The sequence below is a fragment of the Prionailurus bengalensis genome, chromosome A1 (assembly GCF_016509475.1).
Source record: "Prionailurus bengalensis isolate Pbe53 chromosome A1, Fcat_Pben_1.1_paternal_pri, whole genome shotgun sequence".
Taxonomy (NCBI): Eukaryota; Metazoa; Chordata; class Mammalia; order Carnivora; family Felidae; genus Prionailurus; species Prionailurus bengalensis.
Genome location: NC_057343.1, coordinates 115,706,360 through 115,731,245, shown reverse-complemented (window position 1 = coordinate 115,731,245; position 24,886 = coordinate 115,706,360). Strand labels below are relative to the sequence as shown.

Sequence of the window (24,886 nt, the reverse complement as noted above, 5' to 3'; positions counted from 1 at the left end):
ATGCACCTACTTGGGAGAGTAGTTCACGTTTCCTCCTTATCAAATCCCTAGGATCCAAACTACAGTGTTCCATCACCTAAGGGACACCCAGTAAGTATATGCTCCATTATAAGACTTATAGATGAGGAGTACAATGTAAAATTTAAAATTCTTCTACTACATCATGAAAGATATACATTTCATGCATCATCTCTAGTTGTGCCAACGATAATCATAAATGTTCTACTTGGATAAGATGTCTCTAAGATGTTAATTAACTAAAATTTTCTAAGAAAGAACAGATTTAAAAAGATAAAGCATTCACTGGTCTGATAGCTGTCAGAAAATTAACTTTCCCTTTAAAATTTAACTCAGTCTGTACATTATTAGAACACCTACCTAGATTTCAACAGGAGTAAAGAGCACAGTGATTAAGAGCCTCCACACTTGGGCCTGTGACCCTGGACAAGTCCTTTAACCTCACTATGCCTTAGGCCTCTCATCCCTACCATGGAATTAATAGTAGTAACAACCAAAGGGGGAATTTAATCATGTAAAGTACTCAGAACAGGCTGGAACAGAATAAAAGTTCAATAAATGCTTCCTATTTTAATAGTCATATGTGGAGAACTCGATGCAACAGATCCATCAAGCAGAGAATATAATCATATAAAAACATATCCGACTTCTGTGTTACTCCAAGAAACTCCTTACTTTCTAGTCTTACTTAACTCACTAAATTAATATATCGTATCTAAAATGAAGATTAGCAACAACTTTTAATAAGTCAATAGCCTACATACACATTTCATATCTAGAATTGATATAAAAATTGACCACATTATCCCACAGTCAAGTAATCTGCTTTATAAAATGTATTATAACATCATGTATGACAATACTCTGGTTTGGCTTTATGAATCAAGGCTAAATTTCAAAAGATAGATTCCCTAATTCCAAAATTCCTTCTGTCTAAGGTAGTCACTCAAAATCCAGTGATAATCTCTTTCCCTTGTTCAATAAAACTATATAGGACAACTCTACTATTTATTCATTATTATAAACAGATATGATTTTTCAAAAGAAATAAGAATCCCAATGATATCTCAGCTTCTATTTTATTTTAGGACAAAATACACAGCTAAGAATTAAGGATCACTATTATGTTTATTTCTTTTGCTTAGAAGAAAATGTACTTCAAGTCTACCACATCTGATCTAGGAAGTAGCCCAACCAATTATGGCAGATTTGGTTCCTAGGCAGATTTGCCAGAATTACTGATATGAGGAGAGGTATGAGAATTTAAAAACACAAAAAGGGGCGCCTGGGTGGCTCAGTCAGTTAAGTGTACAACTTCAGTTCAAGTCATGATCTTGTGGTTTGGGAGTTTGAGCCCCGTGTTGGGCTCTGTGCTGACAGCTCAGAGCCTGGAGCCTGCTTCACATTATGTGTCTCTCTTTCTCTCTGCCCCTCCCCTCTTCATACTCTGTCTCTCTCTCAAAAATAGATAGAACATTAAAAAAATTTTTTTTAAAACACAAAGATAACCTGTGAGTTCAATGCACACAGAAAGGTATGTTTCGTGATTACTGCTGATCCTCCATATTACCAAAATATTAAATATAAAGCTTGCTCAGAATTAACCCGTCTGAATGAATACACACATTCAGTCTTTTTCAGAAACTGCAGACCTTATGGCTCCAATTTTTTAAGACAAAGAACTTTTTTCATGGATTGTCTTTCTAAGATCATGATCCAGTTTATCCAACAAGGAAGATCACTTTATCTCCTCCATCCTCCACAACTTTTCTCCATTTTCCCACATCTCTTGATACTGGGCTTGCTCTTAGATCCTCACTTACCACCACATATACAAGCTTTTCAGATACCTGCTTCTCCTCCCAGCTCCCAAAATTCCAAGGAAAACCACCTTACTGAGCAGAGATCATTCAGTTGTAGTATATCCAATGCTGAGCACCAACGTTCTAAAAAATATCTGTAATTTTAAAGATGCTCCTTGACTCCACAAAACTAAGTAACTATCAGATGCAAAATGATCCACATAATTTGGGAGACACCATTAGAAACACAATCCTTCATCCACATTGTCTTCACAGTCTACCTTTCCCTTTGTACAAATTCAAATATCAAATAATGTTTATTCACTTTGTTTTTACTTTCAAAGGGTCAGAAACACCAGCCATTTAAGAATAGTACCCTTTTTGCTTTAATAATTAGCATTCACTCAAGCTCTCTGATCAAATAAAATCCCCAAGACCTTTCGCATCATTAATATGAATAGTTATTCTCCTGGTTTTTTATTTTAGAGTGAGGAATGTGCCTTGAGGCAAAGAGGACATGGGTATACAGGAGGACATGGTTGTGAAAATTTCAGAAATATACAATTCTTTTTTTTTTTTTTAACGTTTATTTTTGAGACAGAGAGAGACACAGCATGAACGGGGGAGGGTGAGAGAGAGGGAGACACAGAATCTGAAACAGGCTCCAGGCTCTGAGCTGTCAGCACAGAGCCCGACGCGGGGCTCGAACTCACGGACCGTGAAATCATGACCTGAGCCGAAGTCAGCCACTTAACTGACTGAGCCACCCAGGTGCCCCTGGAAATATACAATTCTTGGGGTAATGACAGACTGTAATCCTTACTTCCCTCATCTATCCTCTAAAATTTTATACCAGTTTTGTCAGGATTCCATAGAACTGGACACAAAAACATTGATCTTTCATGTGAAAGTATTTTCTGACAGGTTTTGTTCCCAAGAGGAAAGAAAACATGACCACCAGGTCCTGATTAACACTAGGCAGGACTGCTGCATATGGCAGACACTAAGAACTCTGTTGAGAAGTGACCATGAAGCGCTATTTCTCTCTGATCAACCTCCCTAATTTTCCCTGGAAATTCACCAGGAAAAAAAAATAATGGCAGTGAAAAAGAAAGGGAAAAGAACTTACCAATCTTAGGCACACTCTTCTAGGCATCAAACAGCGCTACATCACCATCTCCCTCTTCTATCCTGACAATCCCTTCAGGCCAATATGTGAAAAACTGCTCTCTGACACTTGCCGTCAACTTCCAACAATGAGACCCCATTTTGCTATTGTGTTAAAACTGCCAGTCTAACATTTATCTATTACTCTCCATGAAAACCTAACAGCAGGTGGTCAGGAATTCTCTCTGTTTTAAAGCAGCATTCCTGAAGTGTCAAAAAATATCACAGTGCATAAGTGATACCACCCGTTTTGTGCTTAGAATTAGATGTGATATGAATTACAGATCAAATGGGAAGAACTGAACAACCATAAAGACTTTACGTGAAGTCTAGCTAGTAGACATCCCCACCAAATGCATCATCATAAATTACAAAAACTATTAAACATATTTCTGTAAAAAACACAAATCTACTAGTCTCCCAAAACATATAAACAATATTTTGAGGAGCTCACCTTTTAAATATTTTATGTCAATTTTTAAGCATACACACCACTGGGTTGAAATTAAAGGAGGTATGGCCTCGGAATGAGATAAAAACTATGAAAGGCTACCCGCTTTATTACGATATCAACTACCATTTACGCTAATTGAATTCCAAGTCTTGATATCAAATGGAATTGAGACCATTATGTATGACACAATTTGGGAAGGGGAAACCTGGGAAAGATTTATTAATTTTTTGACATGTTAAAATCGAAATGTTTATTAGCCATTCAAGTAGAGACGACAAGTTCAGGGTAGAGATTTAGAAATGTAAATTTTGAAGTCATCATCAGTAAACACAGGTATTTAAAGTCACAAGACTCAATGAGATTACCAAGGGAATGAGTGTAGGTGGAGAAGAGACATACAGAAACACACTTTCTTCCTACACCAGTCTGTGGAATTTACACAGTATCTAAGAAATGGCAGTCAACAACAACAACAACAAAAGGATGAGTTTCAAGGGCAAGAGCCCCTCAACATCAAAGCCACTTGAACAAAGCATGTTCTATTGGAAAATTAATGAGAATAAGGTCAGATTAATTCAGGAAAATGATCTTAAAACATTACCTATCAAAGAAACTGTTGCCGATTAAAGGTCTGCACATACACTGCTTTAGGAAAAATGATTACTACATAACAAGTCCATCACTCACTGAACATCTGAGTATATTCTCCATACCAAGCAGGTACTAGAGATGGACCTGCCCTCAATGAGGTCAGTGTAATAAACTAAAAGACCAATGAAAGATCATGGGACAATCAGAAAAGCAGGTTCAATTTGGGGGGCATATGTACAGCTCATGTACTTGGAATAGTCAAATATTCGGCAAAAAGGTTAACAGTCTAGTCTTATCTATCTTTGACAGTGGTATGGATTACAAAGTGTGTGTGTTGATCAAAACTCATCAAACAGTACACTTAAAATCTGTACATTTCACTGTGTACATTTTCATAAAAAAACTGAACTCCAGTTAATGATATGTATACATGCTGCACTGTTTAGAGGTGAAGTATACAAGTGTCTGCAACTGACTTTTAAATGCATCCAAATAAGATGATAAATATGTGATAAAGCATCTAACAAAATGTTAACCACAAAATCTAGGAAATAGGTACGTATATATATCTGGGTGTTCATTGTATATTTCTTCCAGCTTCTCTGTATGTATGAAAATCTCCTTAATAAAATGTTAGGGGGAAAGGAAAAATATAACTACAATTGTAGTTTATAGTATTGACAATCTAATATACTATTCCTTTCAATGAGACCTACAGTGTTACACAGTGGTTAAGAGCTTAGACTATGGAGCCAGACTAGGTTCAAAATATAGTACACCCACTTTAGTACCTGTGACACCCTGAGCCATTTAAGCCTTAACAGTACAAAACTCATGCTCTGAAGATTAAGTGGGACTACATGTAAAACACTTGGAACACTTTCTGGCACACGGTAAGTGCTAAAGTGTGTTATGATGATGACTGTGATGACGACTAAACATTTTTAAATTATTCAACAAGTACTACTTCAACTCCTACTATATGAGATAAAACAATACTCATTAAAAACTAATAAAAGAGAAATCAGCCCCAAAATGTGAATTGGACGGTCCTACTTAGATTACTAATACTCAGAGAACAGGGAGGCACTCAAGAATGTTAAAGAGAAAGAGCTTTAACCTTGCTTCAAAAAGTACCAGCAAGATTTCAATACACTGGGTATAAGGGCAGCCAGAACCACCCATGTGACAGATGCTACCAGTAAGTGCAGCTAAAATGAGCCAAGTGACAAAGGGACTCTGGGACCAGAAAGGGTGTGTAGATTTAATGTGGTCAGCAAGAGCAGCCATTCCAGGTCTCTGGAGATGGCTGGGATATGATGATCAAAGCAATGATTTAGAAAAAAACCATATTCTGGCAATTTTTCTTGCTTTGCTGAGAAAGACAAAAACCAGAATTTCAACTATCAGGAATGGCTGATAAGGAAGAAGGATAAGGGAAAGAGATTTATTTAAAGGACAGGCAAAGGGTAAGAACCAACAGTCAGCTGAGAAAGAAAGAACAAATGGTTCTCTACAAGAGCCCTGTTCAAGAGAAATGGGCAGAAGATTAGGGTATAAGGGAAAAATATGTACGAAATCGTTCATTCACAGGATGCAATAAAAAAGAGTGTCCAAGTTGCCATGTTAAATCTCACTATACATCTCCAATCTACAACAATTTTCTAAAAACATACATAGTTGCTCCATGTTTTCATTTTGCAGCCTTCCCCCCATCCCCCCGCCGGCCAGGGTCAATAACAACTTCCTCTTATGAATTAGGCACAGAAAAGGCAGGACTGGTTTCCACCTTGAAAAATGTGAAGCAAAGCTCTCACTAGGGTCCCATTCAGTCTAGTAAAACCTACCCCTTTCCCCACTCTTAATCATATAATGATAACATTTTCACAAGATAAAGTTTTAAACTTTTAGAACAATAATTTCTGACTCCCCAATGTGGTACCAATATTAAAAAGAAATGCAGGAGCACAGTGTAGTGACAACCTGTTAATTTTACTCCCTCACATACTACAATAGAATCTTATTATAAGGTTTAATTTGTTACTTTCATATATAAGAAGTTCATTAATGGCTTCACTGTTAGAAACCTCAGTGCGACTGCTGTTTTTGTTAAAAACTATGTGGCATGGCTGCCAATACAATCTTAATAAAAGCCCAAACCATTATCTACCTCCCATCTTAATAACAGAAATTGAAGATGAAACATGACATCTTAAGGGTTACACTTCACAATAAACAAGTTTCAGTATTTCAGAATCCCTTCATTCCCTACTCAAATTTAACTCTATCGTAATCTTTAGTTCCCTCCCCATAATCAAATACTTTCTCCTTCTTTAGAAATACCCTTTCACAAATCACAACTATGAAAGCTCTTCAATGTCTCAAATAAGAATAGACATTTCTTTTTTTCTCCATTTTCATTACAATCAAGACTAGCTAATAAATTTCGCCACTTAGTCAAACCATGAAAATTATCAGATATCCAGACTTTTTCCAAAACTTAACAATTCTAGATTAATTTTGAATTAATGGAAGTAGGGGAAAACCCAAATGGGGAGAACCTACTGAAAATCAACTCTTGTTGCTTTTTCCCCAACTCTTCCTTAAGAAAAGGGACATGCTGTCCTCTCTGCTAAGAGTGACAGAGTGGAGACCCTGTCTCATCCACCAAACACTGTATGAAGTGTGGGTCCTCCACATACCTCTAGGGAAGTATCCACAACTAATAACCACTGGTAAAACAGCATTCTAAGCTAAGAGAGAGAGAGAGAGAGAGAGAGAGAGAGAAGGAAAGAAAGAAAGAAAGAAAGGAAGGAAGGAAGAAAGAAGGAAAGAAAGAAAGAAAGAAAGAAAGAAAGAAAGAAAGAAAGAAAGAAAGAAAGAAAGAAAGAAAGAAAGAAAGAAAGAAAAAGATAAAAACTCAACAATGTACAAAATCTAGGAGACAGGGGGCGCCTGGGTGGCGCAGTCAGTTAAGCGTCCGACTTCAGCCAGGTCACGATCTCGCGGTCCGTGAGTTCGAGCCCCGCGTCAGGCTCTGGGCTGATGGCTCATGAGCCTGGAGCCTGTTTCAGATTCTGTGTCTCCCTCTCTCTCTGCCCCTCCCCCGTTCATGCTCTGTCTCTCTCTGTCCCAAAAATAAATAAAGGTTGAAAAAAAAATTAAAAAAAAAAAAAAATTTAGGAGACAGAAAAAAATGTTTTACCCAGTACATGTTAGATCTGTCGCTGGTATTAAAAGGGTATCCACTGGTAGATCTGCAATTTCCTGTATCCACAATAATACTTATATACGAGAACTATATATATATATATATATATAGGAGCTGCCCTGTTAGCCTGCTTGATTAAAAATAAAGGTGAAAAAACTAGGCCTAGGTATGTTCTTTGTAGGGACCAGTTTTGGTCTTCATATTCTAAACCCCAATGTTTTTTCTCTACGAAAATGAAAGTATGTCAAGGGTGGGGCGCCTGGGTGGCACAGTCGGTTGAGCGTCCGACTTCAGCCAGGTCATGATCTCGCGGTCCGTGAGTTCGAGCCCCGCGTCAGGCTCTGGGCTGATGGCTCATGAGCCTGGAGCCTGTTTCAGATTCTGTGTCTCCCTCTCTCTCTGCCCCTCCCCCGTTCATGCTCTGTCTCTCTCTGTCCCAAAAATAAATAAAGGTTGAAAAAAAAAATTTAAAAAAAAAAAAATTTAGGAGACAGAAAAAAATGTTTTACCCAGTACATGTTAGATCTGTCGCTGGTATTAAAAAGGTATCCACTAGTAGATCTGCAATTTCCTGTATCCACAATAATACTTATATACGAGAACTATATATATATATATATAGGAGCTGCCCTGTTAGCCTGCTTGATTAAAAATAAAGGTGAAAAAACTAGGCCTAAGTATGTTCTTTGTAGGGACCAGTTTTGGTCTACATATTCTAAACCCCAATGTTTTTTCTCTACGAAAATGAAAGTATGTCAAGGGTGGGGCGCCTGGGTGGCACAGTCGGTTGAGCGTCCGACTTCAGCCAGGTCATGATCTCGCGGTCCGTGAGTTCGAGCCCCGCGTCAGGCTCTGGGCTGATGGCTCAGAGCCTGGAGCCTGTTTCCGATTCTGTGTCTCCCTCTCTCTCTGCCCCTTCCCCATTCATGCTCTGTCTCTCTCTGTCCCAAAAATAAATAAACATTGAAAAAAAAATTTTTTTTTAATAAAAAAAAAGAAAGTATATCAAGGGTTACAACTCGTACTCAAAACTCTCTGACGATCAGTGAAAATGTAATGCCAGTCCTGTGGAGAAATCACTCAGTGTATGTCCCACAGGGTAAGAAATCCCATTCCATATAGGAAGACATTATTAAAAAGTCACTACTTCTTTTAATGATTAGTGTCTATACAGTATAAGGAAGAGTAAGATGACATGCAACAAATTAGACAAAAACAAACAAGAAAACTGGAAAAAATTCTACAGAAAGGTTCAGAGGGTTCTTTTTTCCTAATAGAGGGATGTAGTGGGTCAAATCAATTCTTCCATTAAAATCATTTACTCTATTTTCACTGTACCCCAAAATGTCTATATTTTACACTATTGCAGTAGGAGGGGTTTGTCAAAATGTTCTTTCTTTCTCTTCTCTTCCACTTAGGCTTCTCTCCAGTGGTGCTCAGCAGCCCACTCACTCATCCTTTCATTGTCTTTCCTTACTTGGGAGCTCTCAAGCAATTACATTTCTCACTTATGTCTATCTACGAGTGTGTGTATAGACACAAGCACATGTGTTCAGTTGGAGGGAAAATGGAAGCAAAAAGACTCTACATCAAGACAAAACAGCCTCTATTTATTTTACAAAGTCATTATTTAGCTCATTTCTTGTCAAAGATTTTCTTTTTTAACTTTGGCTCCTCCCTCTAAATTCGAGTCTTATACCAGCCATTTTTACTTGATTAGAAAAAGAACCTCTCACTTGAATATGTGCAGAGTCACATTCAATGCTTGCATTCGGAAACTTGTCTCTCTATAAATAAACTGCAGATAACCACACAAATTTTGCATATGTGGGTAAAAATAAAAACAAAATAAATATTCTTAAAACTATTTACAAGTATAAAAATCCTGCAGATGTGATGTCAGTGAGAAATGAAAGGCAGGTTTACCATATTTTGGTATAGAAGGAAAGGCTCTGAAAACCATCACTAAATTAGCCCCCTGACTGGGAGTCTTGCACTATACATCCAGGTCAAATGAATTTTGATCGTAAACAATTAAAATGGCCTGTGTGAAAAGAATTTTTATAAAGCCTAAAAGCACAAAGGCAGACAATTAATTACTAGCCTATACTCAACCATGAAACTTTTACAAAGGGGTTTGTATTTATGATATGTCAGTTTATATGAAACTCTATTTCAAATGTGAAAATTATTTCCCAGAACCAGGGTGAAACAGCCCTTTCTCCTTTTTTTGTACTATTTCTGCATGTGTTTCATATATACGCATAGCCACAGCATATTCCTTTTGGATATTTTTGTTCCATTCTTAAGCAATACCTGGAAATATGCCTTTGCTATAAAGGTGTGTTACACAAATATGGAATGAAGATTTCTCTTCTAGGGGGTGCCTGCGTGGCTCAGTTGGTTGAGCATCTGACTCTTGGTCTCAGGTCAGGCCTTGATCTCAGGGTCATGAGTTCAAGCACTGTGCTGGGCTCCAAGTTGGGCATAAAGTCTACTTAAAACCAACAAAAAAAGAAGAGTAACCATTAATGAAGGCTTTAAATCTCAAGCAGTAGCTATTACTGTAATTTCTCACCTAAAAAAACTAATTGAGCACATAGTTGGTAAATGGAGGAAAAGTTTGATCATTTACCTATAAGCATTTCAAAGACCGAAAAATAAAATCTTTTAATGCTGAAACACAACTAAGTTTAGACCAATTTCTCAATTTAGACTAAAGTACATATTTGTTAGTATAACTGAGTATGTGACAAAGTAGTATTCCAATTCACTAGGGGAAAAAAGACAGTTTATTTAATAAATAGCATAAAACATAAGTCACTATCCAATTGGAGTATTAAGTTGAAGTACTTAATTCATACCAGGCATATGAAAGATTATGACATTATTTGTACTGTGCCAATTTAGCTAATCTGGAACTACATTTCCCAGAAGTCCCTTCCTTACACAATTCTGCCTTAGCCTGGACCACATAAGACATCCTTGCATGAGATTTGGAAGGCAGAAATGAAACAGCAACCATTTGTTTAATGCTGGTAAGATTGGTGCAGGTACAAGGCACTAATGTGGGTCATATACATTACAACTTTTCTGCTGATTCATTTTGTTAGCATGGGGCAACAATCAAAAAACCACAACTTCTACAGGATTTTTTCCTTCAGCTTTTTTTGACTTCTAGATCTGTGATAAAGGGAACCATCTTATTCAAGAAAGCTCTATCATCAAGAGTTGGAAGCAAAGATGTAGCAAGAGGCCAATATTAATTCCAGGCTATCCTTCATGGGGCCTAGCTCGTGTTCCAGAGTGACCCTGTTTCACATGTACCACCTTTTCTTACTGACAGCATGCCTGCTCATTTCTGGCTCCAGCACCAGATACACATGCAAAGCCTCACACAGACTATTTAATCTGCTCCAATGATTGCATAATGTCAAATCCCTATAATATATTCCTCTCATAGTCGCTCTACTTCTGTGACTGAACCCTAAGTGACACAAAGGGGTGTGTGTGTGTGTGTGTGTAAATAATATAAGGTAGGGAAGGCATCTGTACCCTATAAACTCACCTAGACATAAAACAAAAAATAAACACCCATAAATGAAAATAAAAACAAAACTCTGATATGGTGAAAAGAAAAAAAGAGAAGAAAGCCATATGCAACAGCAAAAGACAAATGACAGATTTTTAAAAATACACACAATGCAGATGGGGAGAAATTAAGTTAATACCCATAATATACAAATAACTTTAGCAAATAAAAAAAGACACAGAAGTCATTTGAAAAATGAGCACAGGATACCAACAGGCAATTCAGAGAAAAGCAAATCTAATGACCTAAAAGTATATAAAAAGACTATTTCAATCCAAAAGTGGTCAGGGAAATGTAAATTAAAGTAATAGTGAGCTTTGACTTCATGAAATCAGAAATGTTAAAACAACACCTACTATTAAAGGATGTGAAGAAAAGACTATTTTCATACATTGGTGGTAGACCTGCAAATAGTTTAGGTTTTAGAAAATAATCCACCAGGGGCGCCTGGGTGGCTCAGTCGGTTAGGCGTCTGACTTCGGCTCAGGTCATGATCTCACGGTCCATGGGTTCGAGCCCCGCATTGGGCTCTGTGCTGACAAGCTCAGAGCCTGGAGCCTGTTTCAGATTCTGTGTCTCCCTCTTTCTCTGACCCTCCCCTGTTCATGCTCTCTCTGTCTCAAAAATAAATAAACATTAAAAAAAAACAAGAAAAAGAAAAAAAATAATCCACCAGCTTTCATTCAAAAAAATATATATATATAGGTACCATGAAACCCAGCAAATTAAGACAATTCAAATCAATTTATTTCATAGAAGTAAAGCAGCAAACACAAAGCACTGCAACACTGTTCATGGTGCTTTAAAAAATTTAACCAAATGCTCACAAGAAGAGGGATGTTGTCAAATGATTTATGGTCTATCCATACCATGAAATATTACTCAGAAATTAAAAGAATAAATTAGAGGTAAACCAGAAGAACTGAAAGGATTTCCATGAGGTATTATTGAACAGTAACACAACAGTTTATAAACAATGATCTCAACTTTGAACAAGTAAATACCTATGCAAAAAAAAAAAAAAAAATCCAGACTGGGGGTTGGGGGTGTGGAAAATGGACATCTATTACATAAGCAAAGAAAAGTATGGAGATAATCACACCAGATTACTAACACTGGTTCTGTGTAAGAGAAAGATGTAGGATGGGGGAGAAATCTGAGTGGAAGGAAGGACGTGAGAGGAAAAAGGGGAGTTAAGAGGAGCCACCACAGGTATACAGTTCCCATTTATGGAAAAGCTCTGTGGGGGGAGTAGGGGACACACCTGAGTGTCTCAGTTGGTTGAGTGTCCAATTTCAGCTCAGGTCATATCTCCTGGTTCATGAGTGTGAGCCCCACATCAGGCTCTCCACTATCAGCAGAGTCCACTTGGGATCCTCTGTCCCCCTTTCTGCCCCTCACCCCACTTGCGTGCACTCACGCTCTCTCTCTCAAAAATAAACAAACATTAAAAAGAGGAGCGCCTGGGTGGCTCAGTAGGTTAAGCATCTGACTTTGATTCAGATCATGATCTCATGGTTCATGGGTTCGAGCCCCACATCGGGCTCTCTGCTGTCAACATGGAGCCCGCTTCGGATCCTCTGTCCCCCTCTCTCTCTGCCCCTTCCCTGCTGGTTCTTTCTCTCTCTCTCAGAATAATTAAAAAAAGAGAGAGAGAAAATGAGTGTGTATAAAATATTTAAAAAGATTACCTCTGCATTTATACATTTTTGTATCATGTAGTTTCACTGTTAAAAGCGAAGTCTGATTTCTTACGATTATAATATTTTAAAAGGCAATATACACTTTAAGAAGGAACTATAAGTGAACTATAGTAATCATCAGATTCACTGGATGTTAGAAAGTAAATGACAACCATGCAAAAAAGAAAAACGGCAGAAAATGAAAGAATGAAGCTAATAGAAAAAAAAGACATACAGTGAAGAAGAGGACAGAATCATTGTCCTGGAACACCACCTGAGAAAAAGGTGAAAGAAAGTACCTACCTGAGCTAGGCTGAGCATGGAAGCAGGAAATGTTGATCTGGGATGAGGGGATTTGGCTACTGACCCACAACCTCACAGGCAAGGTGCATATTCACGGGAATACACTGAGGCACTATTAAAATTACTGAAATAATGGGGCACCTGGGTGGCTCAGTCGGCTGAGCATCTGACTTCGGCTCAGGTCATGATCTTGCGGTTTGTGGGTTTGAGCCCCAAGTCAGGCTCTGTGCCGACAGCTTGCTCAGAGCCTGGAGCCTGCTTCAGATTCTGTGTCTCCTTCTCTCTCTGCCCTCTCTGGCTTGTGCTCTGTCTTACTCGGTCTCTCAAAAATCAATAAATGTAAAAAAAAAAAAAATGTAAAACTACCGAAATATTAGAAACCTTTACACACACACACACACACACACACACACACACACACACACACACACACACATTCCATTACTCAAAAGGTTAATGGCCCAGAAGTGTTCTCTAGAATCCTGTTCTAGCACTGGAGCACTTATGATTGGGGAGCACCCATGTTAAACAGATATACATATACTGAATATCTGCCCTGTTTAGAAGAAGAAATCATCCATCTCCTCAATGATGTGATCATGGTCCATCTCTACCCACAAGAAATATAGCATCACCTCCCACGATGACCAGCTGCCATAATCAACTGGATAACCTCTGGATGATGTATGGCCAAGGGCCCCAGAAGCTCTGGGGTCAGAGATCAGGCACAATAGTGAACAGCAGGGCAGGAAAAGAGGCTCAAAGAGATAGAAGCCCAATAAAGAAAACAAAAAAGGGATTATGGGCTCTCCTCTGCTGATTATCCATCACATGCTCTGGACAGAACATTCTGTGAAACTTCCTGAATCTGAACTTTCTAAGCATGTATCAATGGTAACATTACACATTTTCTACTGGCATAAGAGAAAGGGTACTTTCTGTGTTTGTTTATTTAGAAAGAGAGACAGAAAGAGAGAGAAAGCACAAGCAGGAAAGAAGGGCAGAGGGAGAGACAGTATCTTAAGCAGGCTCTACACCCAGGGCAGAGCCCAAAGCAGAGCTTGAACTCACAACCCTGAGAGCATGACCCTGAGCAGAGATCAAGACTCCCAGGCATCCCTGTTTGTTTATTTATTGAACAGTCTTCTTTCATCCCAGAGCACAGCATACCAATTTTTACCCTATGGCTTTAGGAAACATTCAATATCCCTAAAATGAATGTGAAAACTGTGTGCATGGCAAAAGTTTAAGGGCCAATATTAGTAAGGAGAAACTACTATCAGTCAGCCAAAAGGTATTTATTAGACAGGGTGTGTTTTGTTTTTAATATTTTGTAGCATTAACAGGCATATTTTAATCTGTAGCATTAATACGCACATTTTAGGCTCCAAAACCATCACTCAAGTTAGGAAAAAAACAAATGAAGGTTTTCTGGACAAAAGCCAGGGTAGTAGTTACAAACCAAAGGAACTGTCAAATATGCAAAACTGAAAGGGACTATAGTGGAATGACAAAACCTTCAAAGTTTTTATAGTGAATGAAGACTACTTTAAACCATCTATGATGAGAAAAGGTAATGAATTATAAAGTGTAAAAAGAACTGACATTTTGGAATAAACATTTCAAAGAAGACAGCAAACACCTATTGACTATATAGATAATAAGCTAAAATATGCTATCTTTAGCAGTGATTATTTGTTAAATAAAAGTATCCTCAATATTACACAGAACAGTCAATAACAGAACATATAGCCTAAAGCCACTCAATCTGACTTGAGTGAAAAACAATTCAGACATGAAACAAGACACAATGAATACATTCCAGGCAGTTAAGGTTTATAGACTTCACTCCAATAAGGGACTGTGAGCTGATGCCACAGTAGAAAGAACAGGAACAGAGGCCTCTAAGTTTAAAGATCTAAGAAAGACACGGGGGAAAAAAAAAACAAACAAACAGGAAATAGCTTATTTAGAATTAAAAAAAGAATACAGAAGGTTTGGGCCAAAAGGGAGGGATGTGGAATGAAATTCAGTGGCTGTAACAGCAAAATATATAATACTTAGGAAAATATTTTAATTTTTTTTAACGTTTTTCTAATGTTTAATTTTTTTTTGCAATATATGAAATTAGTGTTTATTTATTTTTGACAGAGACAGAGAGAGACAGAGCGTGAGAGGCAGAGGGGCAGAGAGAGAAGGAGTCACAGAATCCGAAGCAGGCTCCAGGCTTTGAGCTGTCAGCACAGAGAGCGACACGGGGCTCAAATCCACGGACTGTGAGATCATGACCTGAGCTGAAGTCAGACGCCCAACCAACTGAGCCACCCACGCACTCCTAGGAAAATATTTTTAAAAGGAAAAACAAAATAAGTAGATATCAGCAAGTTATTATAGGAAAGCCTATTTTATAATCAAATAATATAACTCTCAATACTGACAGATCTACAATCCTTAGCTCACATGTATATGTGTTTGCATATTTGTGTATTTTACTGCATTACGTAAAAGATTCCTGGAAGGAGAGCAAAGAAACTGTAAGAAAAAGTAGATGGTGGAGGAATGAAAGGGGACTTGATACACACACACCCACTCAACACTCTTACACCCTTTCAGTTTTGAACCATGTACATATCTGACCTGTTTTAAGAATTAGAAAAGGGGCGCCTGGATGGCTCAGTCGGTTGAGCGCCTGACTTCGGCTCAGGTCATGATCTCACGGTCTGTGAGTTCAAGCCCCGCGTCAGGCTCTGTGCTGACAGCTTGGAGCCTGGAGCCCGCTTCTGATTCTGTGTCTCCCTCTCTCTCTGTTCCTCCCCCACTCATGGTCTGTCCCTCTCTGTCACAGAAATAAACAAACATTAAAAAAAAAAATTAAAAAAAAAAAAGAATTAGAAAAATAGGGGCACCTGTGTGGCTTAGTCGGTTAAGTGTCTGACTTGGGCTCAGGTCATGACCTCACGGTTCATGAGTTCAAGCCTTGCATCAGGCTCTCTGCTGCCAGCGGGGAGCCTGCTTTGGACCTCTGTTTCCCTCTCTCTCTCTCTCTGCTCCTCCCCCACACTCTCTTACCCGCAAAAACTAACTAAACATTAAAAAAAAAAAAAGAATTATGGGAATGCAAGCTGGTGCAGCCACTCTGGAAAACAGTATGGAGGTTCCTCAAAAAACTAAAAATAGAACTACCCTACAACCCAGCAATTGCACTACTAGGTATTTATCTAAGGGATGCAGATGTGCTGTTTTTTTTTTTTTAATTTTTTTTTTCAACGTTTATTTATTTTTGGGACAGAGAGAGACAGAGCATGAACGGGGGAGGGGCAGAGAGAGAGGGAGACACAGAATCTGAAACAGGCTCCAGGCTCTGAGCCATCAGCCCAGAGCCCGACGCGGGGCTCGAACTCGCGGACCGCGAGATCGTGACCTGGCTGAAGTCGGACGCTTAACCGACTGCGCCACCCAGGCGCCCCCAGATGTGCTGTTTTGAAGGGACACATGCACCCCAATGTTTATAGCAGCACTATCAACAATAGCCAAAGTATGGAAAGAGCCCAAATGTCCATCAATGGATGAATGGATAAAGAAGATATGGTGTATATATATATATATATATATACACAATGGAGTATTAGTCGGCAATCAAAAGGAATGAAATCTTGCCATTTGCAACTATGTGGATGGAACTGGAGGGTATTATGCTAAATGAAATTGGTCAGTCAGAGAAAGACAAAAATCCTATGACTTCAGTCATATGAGGAGTTTAAGAGACAAAACAGATGAACATAATGGAAGGGAAACAAAAGTAAAATAAAAACAGGGAGAAAACAAAGCATAAAAGACTCGTAAATATGGAGAACAAACAGAGGGTTACCGGAAGGGGTGTGGGGGGGGATGGGCTAAATCGGTAAGGGGCATTAAAGGAATCTACTCCTATAATCATTGTTGCACTATATGCTAACTAATTTGGATGTAAATTTAAAAAAATAAAATAAAAAAAAAAGAATTAGAAAAACAACTTTTTATTGGCTATGAAGACATAATGCAGCCATAAGAATGTCAGCTCTAACAAAAGATCTACCTTTTTCAAAAGGAACCTAGGAGAGCTAGCAAATGAACCATCATCTTCCCATAGCTCCTAGTTTTAGCATCAGTTCTAAAGCAACTAACCATTAATCTAATGAACAAGTTCACAAATAACATCTGAAGGCAACCGTTCATATCTTAAGTGAAGGGTGATGATGCCAACCAGCCCACATGCTTCACTTCTAAGTCAGCCCAGTTTAAATATAAAGATTTTTCCTAATACGATTTTTCTGTTCAGCCATTTTAGAGCTCTAGAGAAAGATTTAACATAAAGGAAAAGGAACCTTCTAGACCTCACACTACCTGTTCCAGGGTCTTTTTATACTATACAGGGAAGGCCCAAAATTATTGTTTCTGGTTAATTATTTAACCAGCTCTACAGTATGTAAATTTTCTTAAACAATGAGCTACTGGATTTACTAATAAAACCAGAGAAAGTCTTATTCATAACACCATTTTTCTCTAGTGCTAGAAAGTTGGTTTAATAAACTACAGCGGAAATACAAACACAACTTATAGAAAATGAACAAGAAACCATATGAATATAGTATTCAAATAAAAATCTATTTCAAATGCAATCACCAAATAAATCCAAAATTGAGTGAGAAAGAATAATGAAGAGATTTTATACAGAAAAGCCTATACAAAACTCAATTCACAGAATGAACACTGATGATCAGAGCCTCGCTTCCCCATGCCAGATAACTCAGAATTAACTATAAAGAAGTATGCCAGACCCAAGCAAAATATACATTTTAATAGCACAGAGAACATATTATGAATCTGGGAATAAGGCCACCAACTTCAGGCAAGACAGCTAAGACAAACTGAGAGCAATAAAATAACCTCTGCAACACAATCAGCAGGAACACATTTGGCGAAAAATTAATGCAGTCTTTAGATATTACCAGAATGCACATAAAAAAGGGATAATTCTCCAAACGTGTTTGACCACTGCTGAAAGAGAAGAGGGGAGAAGGCAGAGAGAGGGAAGAAAGGAATTAGCTCTTTCGCTCAGCAGAAAGAGAAATACAACTACTCTAAGAAATCACCATACAGGAGTAAAGCAGAACAGGTAAAAGTAAAAAATAAGAGAACCTGAAGTTTTAAACTACTCAAAATACTAAAATCTATTAGTAATAACAGTGTTAACATTAGCGATAGTATTAACAGCAGAGACTGTTTTACACCCTTCTCAACCATGCTATGTGTAGGCACGATCATCATCCCCAATTCAGGGTTGAGGCCACCAACACTTGAAGAATTTAGGTAACTCTTCACTCACTGCAGCTGTCAAGAACTACAACAGTGTCACTCTACAGAAAATCCCTTCAATAAAAAACGTCCGCATGCCATAACTAATACATATTAGTAAACAATACAAACATCTCTAGAGGAAAAATAAACGTTCACATTAGGTAGATTTCATTAAACCAGTAGCAGGACCACTAAACCTCAACTAAAAGAATTTTTAAAGATACAGAGGAACCATTTGATTTTAACTGCAGTGTAGTTAACATATAGTGTTCTATTATTTCGGGTGTACAATACACTGATTCGACAGTTCCATATAGTACTCAGTGCTCGTCAAGGTAAGTGTACTATTAATCCCTTCATCTATTTCAACCATGCCCCCACCCATCTTCCCTCTGGTAACCAAGTGATTGTTCTCTAAGATTGTTCTCTAAGATTTTTGGTTTGTGGCTTTTTTTTCTTTTCTTTATTCATTAGTTCCTTAAATTACACATGAGTAAAATTATAAGGTATTTGTCTTTCTCTGACTTATGTTGCTTAGCACTGTACTCTCTAGATCCATCCATGTTTTGCAAATGGCAAGATGTTTTTTGTGACTGAATAATATTTCACTGCATATATATGCCACTTCTATATCCATTCATCAATTAATGGACACTTGAGCTGTTACCAAAATTTGGCTATTATAAATAATACTGCTATGTACATAGGGGTGCATGTACCCCCTTCAAATTAGTATTTCTGTCTTCTTTGGGTAAATACCCAATAGTGTGATTGTTGGATGGTGGGGTAAGTAGTTCTATTTTTACCTTCTTGAGGAACTTCCATACTGTCTTCTTTTTTTTTTTTTTTAACATTTATTTATTTTTGAGACAGAGAGAGACAGAGCATGAACAGGGGAGGGGCAGAGAGAGAGGGAGACACAGAATCCAAAACAGGCTCCAGGCTCCGAGCTGTCAGCACAGAGCCCGACGCGGGGCTCGAACTCACGGACCGTGAGATCATGACCTGAGCCGAAGTCGGATGCTTAACCGACCAAGCCACCCAGGCGCCCCTTCCATACTGTCTTCTACAGTGACTGCACCAGTTTGCATTCCCACCAACAGGGCACCAAGAGTTTCTTCTCCACATCCTCACCAACACCTGTTGTTTCTTGTGTTGTTAAGCTTAGCCATTCTGACAGGTGTGAGGCACTATCTCATTGTGGTTTTGATTTGCATTTCCCTGATGAGTAATGTTGAGCATCTTTTCATGTGTCTCTTGGTCATCTGTATTGTCTTCTTTGGAGAAATGTCTATTTGGTGTCTTCTGCCCATTTTTTAAATTGGATTAATCATTTTTGGTGTGTTGTCTAAGTTTTTTATGTATTTTGGATACTAACTGTTTAGCAGATACGTCATTTGCAAATATCTTACATAAAGCTGTCCTTTAGTTTTGCTGGTGGTTTCCTTTGCTGTGCAGAAGCTTTTTAATTTGAGGTTAGTCCCAATAGTATTTTGGCTTTTGTTTCCCTTGCTTCAGGAGACAGATCTAGGAAGATGTTGCTACAGACAGAGAAATTACTGTCTGTCCTCTCTCCTGGGATATTGATGGTTTCAGGTCTCAAATTTAGATCCTTAATGCATTTTGAGGGTTTTTTTTCTATGTTTATTTGGGGGGGGAGGGACAGAGAGAAACAGAGAGAGAGAGAGAGAGAGAGAGAGAGAGAGAGAATGCAAGTGGGGGAGGGGCAGAAAGAGGGAGATAAAGAATCTGAAGCAAGCTCCAGGCTCTGAGCTGTCAGCACAGAGTCCAATGCAGGGCTTGAACCCATGGACCATGATGAGATCATGACCTGAGCTGAAGTCAGACACTTAACCAACTAAGCAACCCAGGTGGCCCATTTTAAGTTTATTTTTGTGTATGATACAAGAAAGTAGTCATGTTTCATTCTTTTGCATGTAGCTGTCCAGTTTTCCCAGCACCATTTGTTGAAGAGACTTTTTCTCATTGGATATTCTTGCCTCCTCTGTCAAAGATTAATTGACCATATAATTGTGGGTTTACTTCTGGCCTTTCTATTCTGTTTCATTGATCAATGTTGCCTATTTTTGTGCCCATACCATACTATTTTGATTATTACAGATTTGTAATATAACCTAAAGTCCGGAATTGTGATACCTCCAGCTTTGCTTTTCTTTTTGAAGGCTGCTTTGGCTACATGGATGGGGTCTTTTGTGGTTCTAAACAAATTTTAGAATTATTTGTTCTAGTTCTGTGAAAAATGCTGTTGGTATCTTGATGGAGATATGTAGATTGCTTTGGGTAATATAGGCATTTTAACAATATTTGTTCTTCCAATCCTTGAGCATGGAACGTCTTTCCCTTTCTTTGTGTCATCTTCAATTTCTTTCATCAAAGTTCTATAGTTTTCAGAGTACAGGTCTTTTATCTCTTTGGTTAAGTTTACTCCTGGGTATTTTATTATTTTTTGTGCAACCGTAAACAGGATCGTTTTCTTAATTTCTCTTTCTCAGCTATTATACTAATTTTGTATCCTGCAACTTTACTGAATTCATTTATCAGTTCTAGTAGTTTTCTGGGGTAGTCTAGGATTTTCTACATTTAGTGTCATGTCATCTGCAAACAGTAATAGTTTTACTTCCTTCTTCCCAATTTGGGTGCCTTTTATTTCTTTTGGCTATCTGATGCTGTGGCTAGGACTTCCAGTACTACGTTGAATAAAAGTGGTGAGAATGGACATCCTTGTGTTTTCCCTGACCGTATGGGAAAAGCTCACAGTTTTTCACCATTGAGTATGGTGTTGGCTGTGGGATTTCATAAGGCTTTTATGTTATGTTCCCTGTAGACCTACTTTGCAGAGAGTTTTTATCATGAATGGATGTTGTACTTTGTTGAATGCTTTTCTTGCATCTATTGAAATGGTCATATGGTTTTTATCCTTTCTTTTACTGATGTGACATATCATGTTGTTTTGCAAATACTATTCCACTTTTGCATCCTGGGAATAAATTCCACTTGATGGTGGTGTATGACTTTCTAATGTATTGCTGGATTCAGTTTGCTAAGATTTTGTTGAGCATTTTTGCATCTGTATTGATGAGAGATACTGGCCTATAGTTCTTCTATTTTTACCTGGTTTTGGTTACCAGGTGATACCAACCTCATAGAATGAATTTGGAAGTTTTTCGTCCTCTTCTATTTTTCAGAAAAGTTTGAGTAGAATGGGTATGAACTCTTCCTTAAATGTTTGGTAGAATTTACCTATGAAGCCATCTGATACTGGACTTTTTGTTTGTTGGGAGTTTTTTATTACTGATTGAATTTCATTGCTGGTAATCAGTCTGTTCAAATTTCCTATTTCTTCTTGATTCAGTTTTGGAAGCTTATATGTTTCTAGGAATTTATCCATTTCTTTTAGGTTGTCCAATTTGTTAGCATAGAATTTTTCATAATACTCTCATACTCTTTTGTATTTCTGTGGTGTCAAATGCTATATTTACTCTTTCATTTGTGATATTATTTGAGTCCTCTCTTTTTTGTTTTATTTTTTGATGAATCTGGCAACAGGTTTATCAATTTTGTTCATTTTTTCAAAGAACCAGCTCCTGGTTTCACTGATCTGTTTTATTGGCTTTTGGGGGGGGGGGAGGGGTTCTATATCATTTATTTCTGCTAATAATAATCTTTATTATTTCCTTCCTTCAGCTGGTTTTGGGTTTTTTCTTCTTCTGGCTCCTTTAGGTGTAAGGTTAGCTTGTTTATTTCAAATCTTTCTTGCTTCTTGAGGTAGGCCTGTATTGCTATAAACTTCCCTCTAAGAACTGTTTTTGCTGTGACTCAAAGATTCTGTACCACTGTTGTTTTCGTTTCCTTTTTTCTCTATGTATTTTTCTGACTTCTTTGATTTTTTGGTTGACCCATTCATTGCATAGTAGCATGTTATTTAACCTCCACATATATTTGTCCTTTCTCGCCAGTTTTTTTTCATGTGGTTGATTTCCAGTTTCATAGCATTGTCATCAGAAAAGATGCGTGATATGACTTGGATCTTTTTTAATTTGTTGAGATTTGTTTTGTGGCCTAATATGTGATCTATTCTGAAGAATGTTCCCTGTGCACTTGAAAATATGTATATTTTGCTGTTTTAGGATGGAATGTTTTAAATATATCTGTTAAACTGATCTGGTCTAGTGTGTCACTCAACGTCACTGTTTCCTTATTTTTCTGTTTTGATAATCCGTTCAGTGATGGAAGTGGGGTGTTAAAGTTCCCTACTATTATTTTATTACTATCAATTAGTTCCATAATTTTTGTTCTTAACTCTTTTATGTATTTGGGTGCTCCCAAGTTGGGTGCATAAATATTTATAATTGCTTCATCTTCTTGTTGGATTCTCCCCTTTATTATTATGTAGTATCATTGTCTTTTATCCATTTCTTGTCTTAAAGCCTATTTTGACCAGAGGCACCTAGGTGGCTTGGTCGATTAAGCATCCAACTCTGGCTCAGGTCATGATATCACAGTCTGTGAGCTGGAGCCCCACGTCACGCTCCACACTAACAGTGCAGAGCCTGCTCATGATTCTCACTCTCTCCTCTCTGTCCCTCCCCGGCTTGTGCTTTCTCTCTCTCTCAAAATAAATAAAAACTTAAAAAAAAAAAAGTCTATTTTGACCAGTATAAGTATTGTTACCCCGCCTTTCTTTTAACACCCATTTGTATGATAAATGTTTCTCCATCCCCTCACTTTCAATCTGCATGTGTCTTAAGGTGTGAAGTGAGTCTCTTACAGGGAGCATTCAGATGGGTCTTATTTTTGTATTTTATCCATTCTGTCACACTATGTCTTTTGATTGGAGTGCTTAATCCATTTACATTCACAGCAATTACTGATAAGTTTATTTCCTTATTGCCAATTTGCTACTTGTTATGTGGTTGTTTTTAGAGACTTCTCTAATCCTTTCTTCTCTTTCTCTCTTCCCTCAGTTTGCTGGCTTTCTTTAGTGATATACTTGGATTCCTTTCTCTTTAATTTTTGCATATATATTACCAGTTTTTGATTTTTAGTTACCTTAGGTTTGTCTGTAACATCTTATGCATACACCAGTCTATCTTAAGTTGATGGTCTCTTAAGTTTGAAATAATTCTTTACTCCTCTCCTGCCCAGATATATGGTGTCATACTTTATATTCTTTTATTCTGTGAGTCCCATGACTGATTTTTACAGATATACTTACTTTTACTGCTTTTGTGCTTCTTAACTTTTTTTTTTGTCGTTGTAATTTGGCTACTTACTTTTTTTTTTTTTCACTTCAGTGCCTGAAATTCCACCATCAGGTTTTGCTTTGAGAATTTACTTAAGAAAGAAAGAAAGGGGGGACACCTGGCTGGCTCAGTAAGAGGAGCGTGTAACTCTTGATCTAGGGGTTGTGAGTTCAAGCCCAGGTTGGGTATTGAGATTACTTAAATAAAAGGAAGGACAGAAGGAAGGGTGGGAGGGAAGGAAAGAAAAAAGGAAAGGAAAAATGAGAAGGGGAGAAAAGGGGAGGGGAGAGGAGAGGAGAGTAAGGAAAAGAAGGAAGCAAGGAGGAGAATGCAAACATTCTCAAATAAAGCAATAGTGAAAATTGAGGAAAGGGGGTCATATTTGTTTTTTTTCAACATTTTAATTAAGAAATTATAACAGCTAAAAAGTAAATGTCTTCAGTTTTTTCCCTAGTTGCAGAAAATGCTTAAGAAGAATTAAATTCTTTCCATCATATTAATTTGTTTTTGTTGCCTGTTACAGCCTGGTCTGGTAGCAAGCACCAGTAGATAAAAGAAATGAAGTACACAGCAAATTAACATGAATGGAAAAACCCTGGAAAGAGTTCATTATGGTTAATTTGACCTCTTGTTAGTTGCTATAATTTTGTACTATGTACACAGAGTGAAGTAAGACCTACTTTCTGCTTGTAAAATTGCTGCTGGCAATTTCTATGATAAAACTCAACAAACTTATGGGGCACATGGGTAGTTCAGTTGGTTAAGCATCCAACTCTTGATTTCGGCCCAGGACATGATCTCACGGTTCATGGGATCGAACCCTGCGTTGGGCTCTGCGCTGATAGTGCATAGCCTGCTTGGGATTCTCTCTCTCCTTCTCCCCCTTTGCCCCTCCCCCATTCTTGCATGCATACTTTTTCTCTCAAAATAAACAAACACTAAAAAAAAAAAACCCAAAAACCTCAGCAAACTTCTGTGATTAAGCCTTAGGATCACTGAAACCCGTAAGGAGACTGCTAATTTTGGCCTATACTGGGAAGCAGCAACCCTATAGGATAAGCACCGACAGGTTTGGTAGGTACACCACAAAAGTCAGGAAAAGTCTGCATCAAGTAAACTGAAAACACATCCTGTTCAGCTACAAGCACTACCCCAAAAAGCAGTAAGAGCAAACATCTATTATAGATAAACAAATTAATGAATATTGGTTCAAACAGGCCACTTCACTGACAACCTCTGCTACAACTTTTTTGCTATTCCTTCAAGTTCATGTGATTCTAGACTATAGCTATGAGATACTACTATATATTTATGAGCACCATTGTTTCAACCAAAATCCTCCCCCAAATCCATTGTATTCCTCTGATCACACAAAAAAATCTAAAAAGGGGTGCCTGGGTGGCCCAGTCAGTTTAAGCATCAGACTTTGTCTCAGATCATGATCTCACAGTTTGTGGGTTGAAGC

General features: G+C 37.9%; 1 protein-coding gene across 4 annotated transcripts in view; it reads right to left on the bottom strand.

Moving 5' to 3' along the window:
* CTNNA1 (catenin alpha 1) overlaps positions 1-24,886 on the bottom strand; it is a 313,848-nt gene that overhangs the window by 66,916 nt on the left and 222,046 nt on the right. The gene's annotated exons all lie outside the window — the stretch shown is intronic.